The sequence below is a fragment of the Palaemon carinicauda genome, chromosome 30, assembly GCF_036898095.1.
Source record: "Palaemon carinicauda isolate YSFRI2023 chromosome 30, ASM3689809v2, whole genome shotgun sequence".
Classification (NCBI taxonomy): domain Eukaryota; kingdom Metazoa; phylum Arthropoda; class Malacostraca; order Decapoda; family Palaemonidae; genus Palaemon; species Palaemon carinicauda.
In genome coordinates this window covers 64,164,658-64,180,560 of record NC_090754.1, presented here as the reverse complement: position 1 = coordinate 64,180,560, position 15,903 = coordinate 64,164,658, and the positions used below count along the sequence as shown (strand labels likewise).

The 15,903-nt window shown below is 40.8% G+C and overlaps 1 protein-coding gene and 1 long non-coding RNA gene across 2 annotated transcripts in view; one reads left to right on the top strand and one right to left on the bottom strand.

The window, feature by feature from the left end:
* Positions 1–2,030, bottom strand: part of LOC137623819 (U-scoloptoxin(19)-Tl1a-like) — a 192,497-nt gene extending 190,467 nt beyond the window's left edge. The window contains exon 1 of the mRNA XM_068354631.1: positions 1,844–2,030. The gene's annotated coding sequence lies outside the window, so the exon portion shown is untranslated. The remainder of the gene's footprint in view (positions 1–1,843) is intronic.
* A 2,018-nt stretch (positions 2,031–4,048) lies between these two features.
* The window catches only part of LOC137623818 (uncharacterized), a 66,439-nt gene continuing 54,584 nt past the window's right edge, over positions 4,049–15,903 (top strand). The window contains exon 1 of the long non-coding RNA XR_011040649.1: positions 4,049–4,183. This is a non-coding gene — a long non-coding RNA (uncharacterized lncRNA). The remainder of the gene's footprint in view (positions 4,184–15,903) is intronic.

Here is a 15,903-nt window from a genome sequence, read left to right as displayed (position 1 = left end):
AAGCCACCAAACTGTACTCCCACCCATCAAAGTCTACGACAGGGTCAGACGTAGTTCTTCCATCGTCAGCGCAAGTCACTCAGCCTTCGACCTCCCAAACTTTAGGTATGGACTTATTTGTGATTTCGTTTTAGTTTGTGACCTAGGAAGGGGGTCCGGGGGCTTTCTTCATGCTAGGGGTTGTGACCTGGGAACTACTAGGTTAGGTTAGGTTAGGTGAGTTTGTTAAGTTTTGTACCCACTTAAAAATCTGAAAGGTATTAAATGATCACGTTTTGACCTGTTTTCAACGACTCACATGAACCATATATTTTCCCGACTGCTCATCTTGGGTTTATTTGACATTTCTGACCATTATTATTGCTGCAGAACACTAGTTCATGATATTTCCCGGTAAATGTGTAGGAGAGCTCCACGGAAGATCTTGAAGAATCTAAACACCTACAATTCACTATTATATCATATAGAACGCTTATATAATAGTCAATATATGAGCAGCTTCTATTTAACGAAGATATTCGTGTCTATAGTTATGTTTCACTTGGATTTTTTCTAAGTGTTTGTTTTTGTTTACTGTGTGCTGTCTTGGCTAAAATGAGCTGTTTCACCGCCTTACTGCGTATGGCAAACTAGTTCTCAATGCTATTCTAACTAATAACAGGTGTTTTCTTGACGTCACACTGTTTGAAAACCAATCATGGCGGTTTTTACAAATCTAGCCAATGCTGACACTTATTACTTCACTTATCCCTGCTATTTTTCCACCAGTTACCACAGTTTACGCGAAGTTCCGCGGAGGAATATTTTTGCACGTCTCGGATCTCCCTTCAAACTGAAAAGCTCATTTTGCCGTGAAGTATGGAGCAATTAGCAGGACCTTCATCCCGTTCCGACTGTGTCACTTGTGACAATTGCTTTATTTCTTATGGGGATTTTTGTGTACATTATTCAGGGAAAGTTGATTTGCTAATTGCATTTGCTCAACGTCATGGTTTGATTTTGGCAGAGAAAAAGTGCCCTAATTGTGAAAATGTGTGCCGTATAGATTACAACAAATTAGCATTCCGGTGTGATCGTAGTGTGGTCTTCATCACTTCCTCCTGGCAGCAGCAGATTTGTATCCACCTACACCATAACAGTAAGGTATGTGGTAGTTTGCAGTTTACGTTAACGTTGTGTAACCTCATTAATAGTCGAAATATCGACGATCAAACTCACGCTACTCTTGTCTTCCCTGAATTTTCTAAGTCTGTTGTTATTGTTGACTGTCTTATTTTTGCTCAAATGAGCCCTGTAACCACTATAATCCGCAGACAAACTAGTGCACTATGACGCCCCCCCCCCGGTAGGCCTAGGTAGGGGTACAGGGCCCCATAGGCTAGGTTAGGTGGGTGTCTTAGGTTCGGTGGTGCCCTGAAAATTACTGTGGCCTTAAGGGGGGGTCGCAGGGGGAGCGGAGCCCCCCGGTAGGCCTAGGTAGGGGTACAGGGCCCCATAGGCTAGGTTAGGTGGGTGTCTTAGGTTCGGTGGTGCCCTGAAAATTACTGTGGCCTTAAGGGGGGGTCGCAGGCCAAGAATCCAACAAGGAGCCTTTCTATATCAGCGGCCAGTTCCTCGTGCGTTGATTAAAACCGGACATCAACTTTCCCCCGTAACCTAACAGAAGTGTCCTTACCTACATACCTAACGGAGGAGGGGGTAGCCTACCGTCCCCTCCTTACACTGCCGTATTCTAATTTAGCCATAACAATACACACATATGTCCGTTATCATACATACATCCTGAAATGAATTAAAAAAAAAAATAAGGAGAATAGTCATAGGCTAAGTCAGTTTCCCTTACCTTTATGTATCCTCAGTCGAATATATTTAGCAAAGGCTACAAAAACGCCACATAGCTAAAAGCCGGTGCAGCTATTTGTCTGCATGGTGCTACAGACAAGGTACGTCTACGAATACGTTATAATATACAAATAATACACAAATAACAATTACACTAAATATGACGTTTGACATGATACCGGAGTGACGCGGAAGATTCAGTGTTGCCAGATCGATTTGTGTAAAAAGCCCTAAAACTCATGATAAGAAAAAAATCCCCATTTTCACAAATATATTTTCTTCTGGTGGCGTAGGGATTATTAATATAGAAATTATTAATTATACTGTATATAAGTGCAAGCAAATTCATTGCAACAATATAAAGGTTTACTCATCTTTGTTTCTTCTTCATAGAAATTGGTACTCAGTAGAACTTCAAAAGTTCAAAGTTGGAGCAAATGCTTTTTTGTTGACCAGGCGGACACGAGTCTTTTTGTAGTTTATTTATGACATATTTGTTTTTGATGTTGTTGATAGTTTATTATATGACATGTCTGTTTTGACGTTGTTTCTTATTTTTGAATGATTTATTGTTAATTTGTTCTCTTCATTTACTTATTTCCTTATTTCCTTTCCTCACTAGGCTATTTTTCCCTGTTGGAGCCCCTGGGCTTATAGCATCTTGCTTTTCCAACTAGGGTTGTAGCTTGGATAGTAATAATAATAATAATAATAATAATAATAATAATAATAATAATAATAATAATAATGGCATCCAAATTTCCCAAATCTAGGGATAAATTTCTATATCTGGCAACACTGGGCTGACTTCGTTCACTTATGTTGACAGAAATATATTATTATTATTATTATTACTATCCAAGCTACAACCCTAGTTGGAAAAGCAAGATGCTATAAGCCCAGGGGCTCCAACAGGGAAAAATAGCCCAGTGAGGAAAGGAAATAAGGAAATAAATAAATGAAGAGAACAAATTAACAATAAATCATTCTAAAATAAGAAACAACGTCAAAACAGACATGTCAAAGTGTGATCAATAAAATTGTAATTTCCTTGGTTTAATAGAATGACACTTTATTTTCTACTTTGTTTCATTTAATTTTGCACTCGGTTTAGTCTTTTAAGCTGTTACATATAATAAAACACCTTGGGTAACTTGCTGTGACTCGAAACACCTTAGTGAATAAAGCATTCAGTGAAGCTATTTCGAAATCGTTAACTAAAACACAAATACATTAAAATCTACGTTGCAGTGTGTAAATATATCTTACTTTTATAAATTAAAACATAATACTAAAATATAATTATAGATTACTTGCTTTTAAAACTATAAAATATTTTACAATTTTTAAGTCGTAATCATTCACTAAAACAAAAAAATACATTAAAATCTATGTTGCAGTGTGTATATATATCTTACTTTTTATAAATTAAAATATAATACTAAAATATTATTATAGATTATTTGCTTTTAAAACTATAAAATATTTTATAGTTTTTAAGTAGTAGTAAAAATAAAGCATTCAGTGAAATTATTTCGAAATCGTTCACTAAAACATAAAAATACATCAAAATTTACGTTGCAGTGTGTAAATATATCTTACTTTTATAAATTAAAATATGATACCACAAGATTATTATAGATTAAAACATTTAAGAATTGAACACACTACAAGATATTGCAGAAGCAAGGTTGCCATTCGTACGATAATTATCGTACATGTACGATTATTTTGGGTCCGGTACGATGTACGATACATACCTTAGGTACATACAATATATGTGTGTTTGTGTGTTTAATTAAACAATTATACTAAAATATTTTGAAATAAGTCAATCATGTAACTCCCTAATAATTATATTGAAACTGTGTACGATGATTTTGGTTGAAAAACGACAACTTTAAAGCTCACGTACGATAATCCAGTTGAAATAATCTGGCCAGGGTTGCCATTCGTACGATAATTATCGTACATGCACGATTATTTTAGGTCTAGTACGATGTACGATACATAACTTATGTATATACATATATGTGTTTGTGTGTTTGATTAAACAATTATACTAAAATATTTAGAAATAAGTCAATCATGTAACTCTTAAATAATTATTTTGAAACTGTGTACGATAATTTTGGTTGAAAAAACGACAATTTTAAAGCTCACGTACGATAATCCAGTTGAAATAATCTGGCAACCCTGAGTAGGAGAAATGTATCTTTTGCGAGTTCCACTTTCATAAGATCGTTGAAATAAAAGTTCAGTGTGCTAACAATGTCAAGTGTGCCACCAATGTCAAGATAATCGAAGACAAACCATAATTGACGAGAAGATTTGAAATGAGGTATGTTGAAAAGTACATAATTGTAAATGGTGTCAATTATCATTTTCTGTTCGACATGAGAATCTGTGGTATAGTAAAACTTTACCAATTATCCTAGTATCGCATAGGCCTAGGCTTGTTTACTTTGCTTGAAGAGGATTTGTTTTTTTAGTTGTGATTTACTTTATCATAATGGAAGGATTTATTTGATTTACTTTATCATAATCTTAGGATTTATGTGTGATTTTTAGTTTGTGACCTGGGAAGGGGGTGTCCAGCTAGCGGTTGTGACCTGGGAAGGGGGCAAGCCCCCTGGCCAAGGGTTATGACCTGGGAACTACTAGGTTAGGTTAGGTGGGTTTGTAAGGTTCTGTACCCTTCTCAGAAGTTAAATGATCACGTTTTGGCCTATTTTCAACCATTTACATGAACCATATATTTTTCCCACTGGTTATCTTGGGCTTATTTTGCATTTCTGACCTTTATGATTTCTGCAAATTACACGATTATGACATTTACCCACACAAAATAGCCCGATGTACTGGGCAGATCACAAAGTCTTAGGGACAAGCTACTCAAAACCATCGGGGGAGTAATTAGAATATGGGCATTTTTAACAAATTTTATTACAAAAATAATCTAATACGTAAGAAACATGAAAAATTAACCTTTACTTAACATATGAGAACATGTGACTGAAAAAAAGCTATGTCCACTTCGGACTCAAGATATCAACAAAATTAATTAAACATTTATAAAGTTATCTCGATGAAACCCTTATCGAGACCCTTAGACGTGCTTTACACAATATCACTGATCCCCTGGCACAAGGATCGACAAAATATCAACAGATAAAAACTTTACAACTCTATCAAGACCTACACGGAAACCGACCTGGGTACAATAGGCGGGGGGGAGAGAGAACAATTAGAAAGGACTTACTGTGATTGGGGACGTCGGATCAAAGAGGGCGAGCTAGCCTTGCAACTTCCGACGTCACCTTTTTGGCGCGATTTGTCCTGAACCTAAATTTCTAGATTGGATTTTTTTATCATGTTACAATAGAATGACGTTATTTTTCCTAATCTTAAATTACTAGCAAATGATTTTATTAGTCTCAGCGTCTTCCTACCAGGCGGTTTCTCTTTTTGGTTCTAAACGTTCCCGTCTGGAACTACATTCATTCGCCCGCGAGTTTTCTCCTCTCCCTCCAATTTGACGTAGTCGTAGGTGGAGTCAAATGGCGGGAATTTCGATTGATCAGGTCGAAATTCCCGACATTCTCCACGCCCCAAAATAAGGAGCGATGAAACGTCGGTCAATTGGATGGAGCTAGACTCTGGGTGAGGGGAGTGGCTTACTCCGAGACTCTGTTAGGCTCGCTGCGTAGCGCTCCGCAACGACTCGAACAGAGTACGCACAATATACAACAGCAATGTTACCCCGGGGTAATAAACACAATCAATAATATACAGTCATACAACAGTTCAAATTAGGCAATGGGCCTAGCAATTCTTATGCACTCGTGTATAATACACATAAGGAACAGCAGAAATAAGTGATAATGTACACACATTTTACAGAATTCAAACGGCAAGCAATTAGGCAATGGGCCTAAAACAAACAGAAAATGGCAATGGAAATGCACACAATTCAAATGCAAAAGCAATTAGGCAATGGGCCTAAATCAAACAGAAAATGGCAATGGAAATGCACACAATTCAAATGCAAAAGCAATTAGGCAATGGGCCTAAATCAAACAGAAAATGGCAATGGAAATGCACACAATTCAAATACAAAGGCAATTAGGCAATGGGCCTAAAATAATCAGAAATGGCAGAAATGCATACATAACAATTCAAGTTCTAAGGCAATTAGGCAATGGGCCTAAGACAATTCAAGAAATGGCAGAAATGCAAACATAACAATTCGAGTGCAAAAGCAATTAGGCAATGGGCCTAAGACAATCAGAAAATGGCAGAAATGCATACATGACAATTCAAATTCAGTCTGTCTCAACTCACAATAATCGAGACTTCTATAGCGCTGCTACATGCAGGCTGTTACTTAATGGAGTACAAGAGGGAGGGGTTGGTTCTGTGCAACGCTCGGTCTGTACGCACGAGAGACCATCCCGTCCCCGTTCTCCACCCCTACGCACTTCCAACCTCCGCGGATTCACGCACACCTCACAAACTCCACCCTCCCTACCTTCCAGATAGGACACGCCCCCTTTTCACTTACTGTTTACAGCTACTTTTTATATATCGTCACTTTTCAGCAGACAGTCCATTAGTTCTCGCTGTTTCGCGGCAGCCCTTCTCAATGGGCGTGCAGAACGTCTTTGTGCGTTCGTCTGCTCTGATTCAGTTTTAGTTTCATTTTCACTTCTTTCACTAACTGCATAGTTCTCACCTTTCTCGTCGTTGTCGTCCGTTCCTGTGGCTGGTTGTTGAGTTGTCGTAGCTGTTGCCATACCCTGGTCGTTCCCAGACGTCTCCGCTATCCCTGGCATTCCGGCTGTCGAACTGTACGTGCCCTCTTCTCCGTCATCGCCGTCGTCTCCTTCATGGTCATCCTCAGAGGGGGCTATTTCTAGGGGAACCAGGTGGCTGACAGCTCGCAGCGATTCGACACCCTCAAATAACACTTTCGCCGAATGTACGACTCCGTCGTCGTCAGGATACGTCTCCACGACACGTCCCAGAGGCCAAGTCGCTCTTTTCTTATTCTCCTGCTTAACTAGCACGATGTCTCCGGGGTGCAGCTTGGAGGGTTCCCCGGGCCGACAGTTGTGCCGGGCTCTCAAGGCACTCAAGTATTCCCTTCTCCAGCGTTCCCTAAAAGCTTTGAGTGAATCTGTCAATCTTACGTAACGATCACGTAGCTTCCGAGAGGTGAAGGTTGCGTTGAGATGGTCGTCCGGTAAGATTGGTGCCATGAGGTGGACTTGGTGTCCTCTTATCAAATGGGAAGGGGTGAGGACTTCATCCTCGCGCTCGTCACCGCTGTACATAAGCGGTCGATTATTCACCACTGCTTCTGCTTCTTTCACGAGGGTTAGCACGTGGGCGTCCGGCAGGTACTTCTTTCCGAGGGCTATCTGGAGGGTCCGTTTCGTTACTCCTATCAAACGCTCGAAGAACCCACCTTTCCAAGGTGCACGGGGCGTCTGAAACCGCCACTTTATGCCAGTTTTCCTCAAGAACTGCTGGACTTCATCCTCTTCATAAAGTCCCTGTAGGAGGTGGCTGGACATGATGAGCTGTGGGGCACCGTGGGTGGCACTAAACCGTCTAAGTGCCAACACGAATTCTTCTGCTTCCAAAGAGGGACAGAAGTCAAGGTACACGGCTCTGCTAGCCATGCAGGTTATGATTAGTATATATCCTGGCCGTGTCTCAGTGTTAATTGCTGCTGTGTGGTCCACTCCGACCGCCGTGAAGGGTTTTGTGAGGGTGATCCTTTCCTTTGGCAGGGGGGGTGGTGGTGGTTGTCTCGTTAGAGGCTGGAAGGCCAGCTTGCATTCAGGGCATTGCCGCACGGTTCGCTTCGCAATGGAACGCAGACCCGCCACCCAACATTTCTGTCGAAAGATACCTATTAGAGTATTCACCCCACAATGCAAATGTAACTGATGTAAATAATTTAAATACATCCTAACCAAATGCCCTTTGGCTGGCAAGAGAATTAAATGATCAGTTTCTCCTACATGGGACACTCGTCCCCTGGTGCAGATGAGATTATCTACTAAAACTAAATTCAATTGTCTAGCAAAATTAGCAACTTCACGAGGGGGTCTGACTCCGCCCTCTAAGTAGGCATAAACAGTAGGCAAATAATGTTTTTGCTCTAATTGTACAACAATACTAAACGGATGCCGTTCTATCTTAGCAAACTTTAAAACTAGTCTGGCTACTCGTAACAAGAATTGGAACCCTACTTCCCTTTTCAGGACGTCCCAAATCTCGCCTGGGGGGGTAGGACACATCTCCTCCCTCAACTCCTGCACCGCCGCTACTACGTGAGTTTGATGTAGTAAATCTTCCTCCTCGTAAGGAACAGGCTTTCCCGTGGTCCTGAGGAATTCTGGACCGTTCCTCCACAGGGGGTTAGCTTGCAATTGTTGAGCCGTTGCACCTCGGGATAGGATTTCGGCAGGGTTCTGATGACTAGGGACATGGTTCAGACTGAAACTACAAACCTGCTGAATAAAATTAATTTCCGCCACTCTGTTAGAAACAAACACATTTTTATTAGACCTGGCATCGGGCGATGCTACCCATGCCAACGTTACCTTACTGTCGGTCCACATTACTATTTCCCGTGGCTCGATCAGATCCTTGAGCGTTCTTGCTAGTCTGCTGCCTAACAACAAGGCCAGTAACTCTAGCTTAGGGATCGTCAGCTTGCTCATCCCTTTCGGAGTGATCCGGGTTTTACTCGTTACCAGACTTACCCGATTGCATTCGTCCCTAGTATATGCTACTGCTCCATATGCCTTACTGCTGGCATCGGTGAACACATGAAGTTGTAAGCCTCTTCTTCCTATTGATCTCTGAAAGGTGATGTCGCTCACCGCTTTCAAATCATTCAACAGTTCACTTGCCTCTTTAGCCCTTTCTTTTCCTAAAACATCATCCCAACCTACATTATCCTCCCATAGTTGTTGAAGGAAAAGCTTTCCCCTTACAAATAATGGGCTTATCAAACCTATCGGATCATATATGGAGACTAATAGGGAAAGTACCCTACGCTTCGTGGGCACCCATCCCTCCCCCAACTCACAGATCCTTTTGCTTTCTTTCACACACAATCTGTCCACGTCCCGGGCCCATCGCAGCCCGAGCACGTTCACACTCACAGGCTCACTCCACTGTTTCTCGCTATCGAAGGCCAAGTGATTGCTGGCCCACCCTTCTAAGGGCATACCCGCCCCTTTTAAGATGTTATGTACAGACTCATGCTCTCGCCTCATATGTTCTATATCTTCAAACGTGGCCAGATAATTATCGACATAAAAGGATTTAACTAAATCTGGGAGCCCTTCCTCTTTAAAATGACAATTTAATATTTGTTGTAGCAAAAATGGACTAGCTGTGATGCCGAACACCACGACTCTAAAGGCGAAGGTAAGCGCTCGACAAGCTGCCTTGCGCCACAGAAATCGTGTGTATTTGGCATCACGAGGATCGAACAAAACACGATGGAATGCTTTACTAATGTCGGCTAACATGGCATATCGATTCAACCTAAACCTTATAATTAAACTATGTGCTACCTCTACCAAATTGGGCCCAGGTAAGAGACATTCATTCAATGACTTGCAACCTTGTGACTTGGCCGAGGCATTAAACACGATTCTAAGGGGTGTGGTACGGCTGTCTTTCTTAACACCAAAGTGTGGCATGTAATAACCTTCCACTACGGGATTTTTCACCTCTGATATAAAACCTGCTTCAAGATATTTATCTATCACTCCCTGATATTGTTCAAAATATTCCCTATCCTTTCTGAATTTTGTCTGCAACGACTCCAACTGCGCCACAGCGTTACGATAATTTGTTTCTGGCCTAGCATCCGACCCGAATGGTAGGCTAACCTGATATCCCTCAGGTTTTCTTACAACGCTTTGCGATACCTTTCGCACAGCCTCGGCCTCACGAACAGTGTATTGCTCAGATGGGGCGATGCCAACACGGTCTAATCGCCACCACTCATCTACATCATACAGATATGGCTCGTCCGTGATTCTGCACACTCTCAACGTTCTTACTTGTTCGACCTTTTCCCCTTGGAACAGCCACTGTGGCACCTTCCCGTACGGGGACATACCATTATGCGTTAAGAAAAGATTTATCCCATCTACTTTTTCAACACCTATGATGAAATAGCTAAAATAGTCAGCCCCAACTTAAATGTGAACGTTCTTCATGGTATCTGATTGGTTTGCTGGATCGGCTAACGTGACTCCCTTGGTCAACAGATGCTGTCTGACCTTTACATAACCCACGTTATGTATCGGGACGTCCACGTGTTCGTGTGCCACCAACTTCATACGCACGATTCTTTTCCCCATTTCAACCCTGCAACTTACTACATCATATTGTCCGCTTATTTCCTCGGAACCAAACGGAGCTATATTCAAGGATACTCTTCCTACCACCGGTAGGCCTAATTGACGGGCAATTTTTGCAGAGATGAAGCTCCTCTGGCTTCCTGAGTCGAGAAATAGGCGGACTCGCTTACTACCTTGCTTTTGTTGAATACCTGCCATGGCTGTTGGCAAGATAGTGCATGGGAGGTCCACATCAGACCTCTGCGCGATCTTTGCGCTCGTGCATGGTTTAGATTCTACTTTAACTTTGGATGGACGGGGGGCAGATTGGTTCTGCGCATGCGTCGCATTTACTACGGGGCGGGACGTTGTTGATTGACTATTACTAGGACTAGGGATTGATTGCGGTCTACCCGCATCGCAAATTGCAGTGTGGTGGTTAGCATTACAGTTTCTACAGGAATTTGAAACGGGACAATTATCGCTACGATGGCCTGATTTGGTGCAATTAAAACAAAGACCCCTTTTTAGCAAAATGCGACGTCTAGCAGCTACGTCAGTCACTTGGCGACATCCGTGAGGCGGATGCCGTTCGCTACAAAATGGGCAGGAATTATGGTGGATGGGATGGGTTTTCGGTCTTACACTACTGTCTGGTCTTTTGTCACTCTCAAGACTGTCGCCTCTCTGCAACGCATCGTCTTCTAACATTCTTACAGTAAAATCTATTGCCTCAAAAAACTCGTCCAACGTATAGTCGCATTTCCTCAAATGCTCTACCACTTTGCGGTATAGTTTTCCCTCCGAAAGTTTTTGATTAATGAGGCTCATGACCATGCCCTGGCCTAAGTCATTGGTACTAAGTCTTTTGATTTGTTCAATAATGATGGTCAACTCAAAACGGAACCTTTTTAGTTCTACTGGGTTTAGTGACGGCACAAAGATGTTTGCTAATTTACGGTGCAGAATCACGAGTGTCTGGTGCACGTTGCCATACTGCTTATCTAATAGGTCTAATGCTACACTATAGTTCGCGGCGGTTACACTTAGAGATTTGATGATCCTAAGCGGCTCTTTGCCCAACGTCCCCAATAAATATGTGAATTTAGACACTTCGTCTAAATCAGCTCTTCGATCCACGTGGATCGTGAATAGTTCACGGTACGATGCGTACTCTTGCACTTCCCCTTCAAACGTGGGGAGAGGCAGCGGCTTCAACCTGGGGAGGGCAACATTCCCCGTTGAAGGGCCTTTCACTTTATCTATTCTATTGTACAATAGAGTGGAAGCACGTGTCGCTTCACCTAACATATGCCTAATTCGGGCTTCGATATTAAATTCTAATTTAACGCGCTGGCTTTTGTATAGCTCTAAGCTGTCGGACCTCTGCCTGCAACTCCGTTACCAAATTCTGGTAAACGGACTCGGAGTAAGTCTCTATCAGTGCCCTTTGCGTTTCGCTTAGTAAATCCTCCAGTAGGCCCATCGACGCCTCGATATGAACGATCGTGGACACAGCCATCTAAATTACTTTACTTTACATTTGGGGGGGTTGGGCAAGGCAAGGAAAGAAAGATAATTTTACGTTAAGAAGGGACTCAAACTGACCCACGTGGGCGATCGCACATCGGGACGTAGATGAACCTTTGATTGTTCCTTCTCTCCCACCCTTAAAAGCACATACTCTAATTAGTCCCGTCCGGCTCTGGGAAGCACTTGTGATCCGGTTCGAAGGACCAAATGTGGCGATTTTTCACCGGTTTATACAAAATAGCCCGATGTACTGGGCAGATCACAAAGTCTTAGGGACAAGCTACTCAAAACCATCGGGGGAGTAATTAGAATATGGGCATTTTTAACAAATTTTATTACAAAAATAATCTAATACGTAAGAAATATGAAAAATTAACCTTTACTTAACGTACGAGAACATGTGACTGAAAAAAAGCTATGTCAACTTCGGACTCAAGATATCAACAAAATTAATTAAACATTTATAAAGTTATCTCGATGAAACCCTTATCGAGACCCTTAGACGTGCTTTACACAATATCACTGATCCCCTGGCACAAGGATCGACAAAATATCAACAGATAAAAACTTTACAACTCTATCAAGACCTACACGGAAACCGACCTGGGTACAATAGGCGGGGGGAGAGAGAACAATTAGAAAGGACTTACTGTGATTGGGGACGTCGGATCAAAGAGGGCGAGCTAGCCTTGCAACTTCCGACGTCACCTTTTTGGCGCGATTTGTCCTGAACCTAAATTTCTAGATTGGATTTTTTTATCATGTTACAATAGAATGACGTTATTTTTCCTAATCTTAAATTACTAGCAATTGATTTTATTAGTCTCAGCGTCTTCCTACCAGGCGGTTTCTCTTTTTGGTTCTAAACGTTCCCGTCTGGAACTACATTCATTCGCCCGCGAGTTTTCTCCTCTCCCTCCAATTTGACGTAGTCGTAGGTGGAGTCAAATGGCGGGAATTTCGATTGATCAGGTTGAAATTCCCGACACCCGGTTTCCCCTGGGACCCCCCAAAATTGTCCTTACATAAGGGGGTCCAAAAACTCATGAACGGGTGGTTTGTCCCAATAAGCATGGTCAGAAATGCATAAAACTCAAGATAGCGAGTAGGAAAAATATATGGTTCATGTATTTGGCTAGAAATTAAAGTATCACACATTTACCAAGCTTTTATCCGTCCTTATCTATAATAAAATCAGACTTTCCTATTCTGCGAGTGCTTCGATAGTGACGATTTAACAATAAACGAGCAATATGAAGTGTGAAAAAAATGAATGCTTAAGGAATAAACAATAAAATGAAAAGGGATGTCCTGCAGAAAGTAGGATTCTCCTGCTTTATAGGACTAAAAAAAACAAATCCTCTTCAAGCAAAGTAAACAAGCCTAGGCCTATGCGATACTAGGATAATTGGTAAAGTTTTACTATACCACAGATTCTCATGTCGAACAGAAAATGTTTTCCCGTAGTAAATAACGTGATTTGACCGAATTTAACCTTCATTTTAACCGCAAACAAACGGAACAACCAGTTCGACAAACAGAACAACCAGTTCGACTAACTATAAATAGCTGAAATGAAGGTGAAAACTGGTTAAAGCACGTTAATTTCTACAGGAAAACATATATTTTCTGTTAAAATGTTCAAGTATAAGGTCTCTTGTTATATATTTTCTGTTAAAATGTTTAAATATAATGACTTGTTTAATTTCCGTGTCGCTTAACTCGTCAAGAATTATGTACTGCGAACGTTTACATTAGCAATGTTACGCAACGTTACCAATGTTACACTGCCATTGCTAACGTTAGCAATGCTACGATAATATTAGCATGTGTATTTTAAAGCATTTTTCCATATACCCTTAACACAATATATAAAAAGGTACAAAAGGGTACAGAGCCTAACAAATCTACCTAACCTAACTTAGAAGTTCCCAGGTCACAACCCCTAGCCAGGGTCAAGCCCCCCGGACCCCCTTCCCAGGTCACAAACCTTCCCAAGTCACATCCCCTATCCAAGGTTCTACCTGCAATTATATAAAATTAATGACTTACTTTTATGACCGCGGCAACGAAACTTGTGGGTCACCGGGTGGGGTGTTGTGACTGTGAGTCTGTGGTGTCTTAACTTCTTTGTCTTAGTTTAGTACTGCACTTGGAACACTTTAAACGTTGGGCTATTACATTATGAGATTTAAGAAAATTATCAACATCGGAATTCACCAAAATGCTTTCAAGTATGGATTACTGGAGTCGCTACAAGTTTCTAACACTTCAATCGTAAAACACGCAAAAAGACATCATCACTTGAACTAACAAAGACCTGACTTGGACAAAGATTTCCACGGAAAAGGGTTTGTTGGAAGGTGGGGATAGGGAAATATTAACCCCCCTGTGCAAACTTTCCATACGTATGGGTTCGTGATTGGTTAACGGAAAAGCAACAGAGTTATAGAGTAAACATGAATGAACCAGAATGGGAAACTTGTCCAGAGCAATTATTTATATGAAATCTGGACGTGACAAGGTAATAACAAAATGTATAAAAGTAATATAGCAAGATAAAAGGGAGTATATGATAAATAATATTTAATGGGAATATAAAATGAGGTGATTTTATAAGGTATCGGATAATGAAACGAATAATACTGGGGTCAAACGTAATATGTATACGAGGGTATTACATAAAATGGATGGTATAGTTGTACTGGATCAAGTCAAATACTTGAATAAAGCAGGGGAAGTCGAGTAGTTAAATTTGACGGCTAGAGAAGAAGAAATCCTATTGGTGTAGGAGGAGTGGTTTTTGCGCAGAAGATCGAAACCTGCTATGTGCAAACGAACGAACGAGAGCAACTACAACCGGCAAGTAGAATGACAAAAAATAAATGAAAAACACTGTTAATGTTAGCATGTTACACTAACATTGCCAATGTTAGATTGCGCAGCTTAGTATTGCCGTATTTTTTCATGAGACATAGCCTTTTCAATGCCGCCTCCAAAGTTTATCCTCTTATACTATTTTGTCTTTTTCTCCGTTTATTATACATCCAAGAAGGTAATGTATAGAAAAGAAAAAGCTTGTTTTACCATTATATACAGTTTCCCCACTATGTTTTCCCCACCCAAAACCCAGAGTTCCCACTGGGGGTCCCCATTATCGTAGGGTATAGATATATATATATATTTCTGAAACTATAACTATTCATTTGAGACGGGAACGAGTGTCATTTTCGAAGAGAGCGGAATTTTTTCATTAGAATGAAAGTAGTTTTTTTCCTAGGTTACATTGCCCTGTAATACAGTACAATAATACCTAATTCCTTACCTTAGGATTGACACTGTCGCCTTTTTTAGTTTTCTTAGCAATCATTACAAAAGCTTTGCAGTTGAAAATGTGCTGGCCTTCCCTGAAAATTAAGTCAGAATTGGACCTTTGAGGCCTTATTTTGCTGTTATTTTTTAATTTCACATGAGTAACAAAAGCTTTACACTGAATGGAGAGCATTTCCATCATAACCAATTGCCAACATAAACGTAATTACACTAATTTGGAAGTAGATTGATGTACTTCCCTTAAGTTCACCCATCCAGACATCTTTACAAGATGGTGGTTAACTTGAAACTGAAGGCGAAGGTAGGAAAAAAATGGCTGTTGTAGAACAACATCCCGGAACTTAGTGAAGTAATTGTAAGCTGTTAATTGGTTTAAAAAAAAAAACACCTGACAAATAGGTCATTGTAAATACACAAGAAGCTCCGTAATCCATGGAAAAACGCATGCGCAATAAGTCCCCTTCAGTCTCTCAAATGTAAACAATGGACTTTGAGTGAAAAACATACTTCATATTTAAATCGAGTGATATGTAAGTTATTATGCCACAGTCCCCATTAAACATATAAAGAAAAACAACAAGCTAGCCAGCACTCGTCCATTTCTTATAGCGAATTTCATTTTCGCTGGCAATTAAACTATCATATATTAACCAAAAGCTTTTCTCCTAGAATACTGGTTTGTTCCGACACAGATACAAACCTTCGCTATTTATAGGGTATCCTATTACTTTCGGCAACGCTGAAAACCAGCCAAGACAATTTTAGTGAGGGATAATTACCCCATCCGCTAGTTAGCGGGTGGGGCTTGGGGTAGACT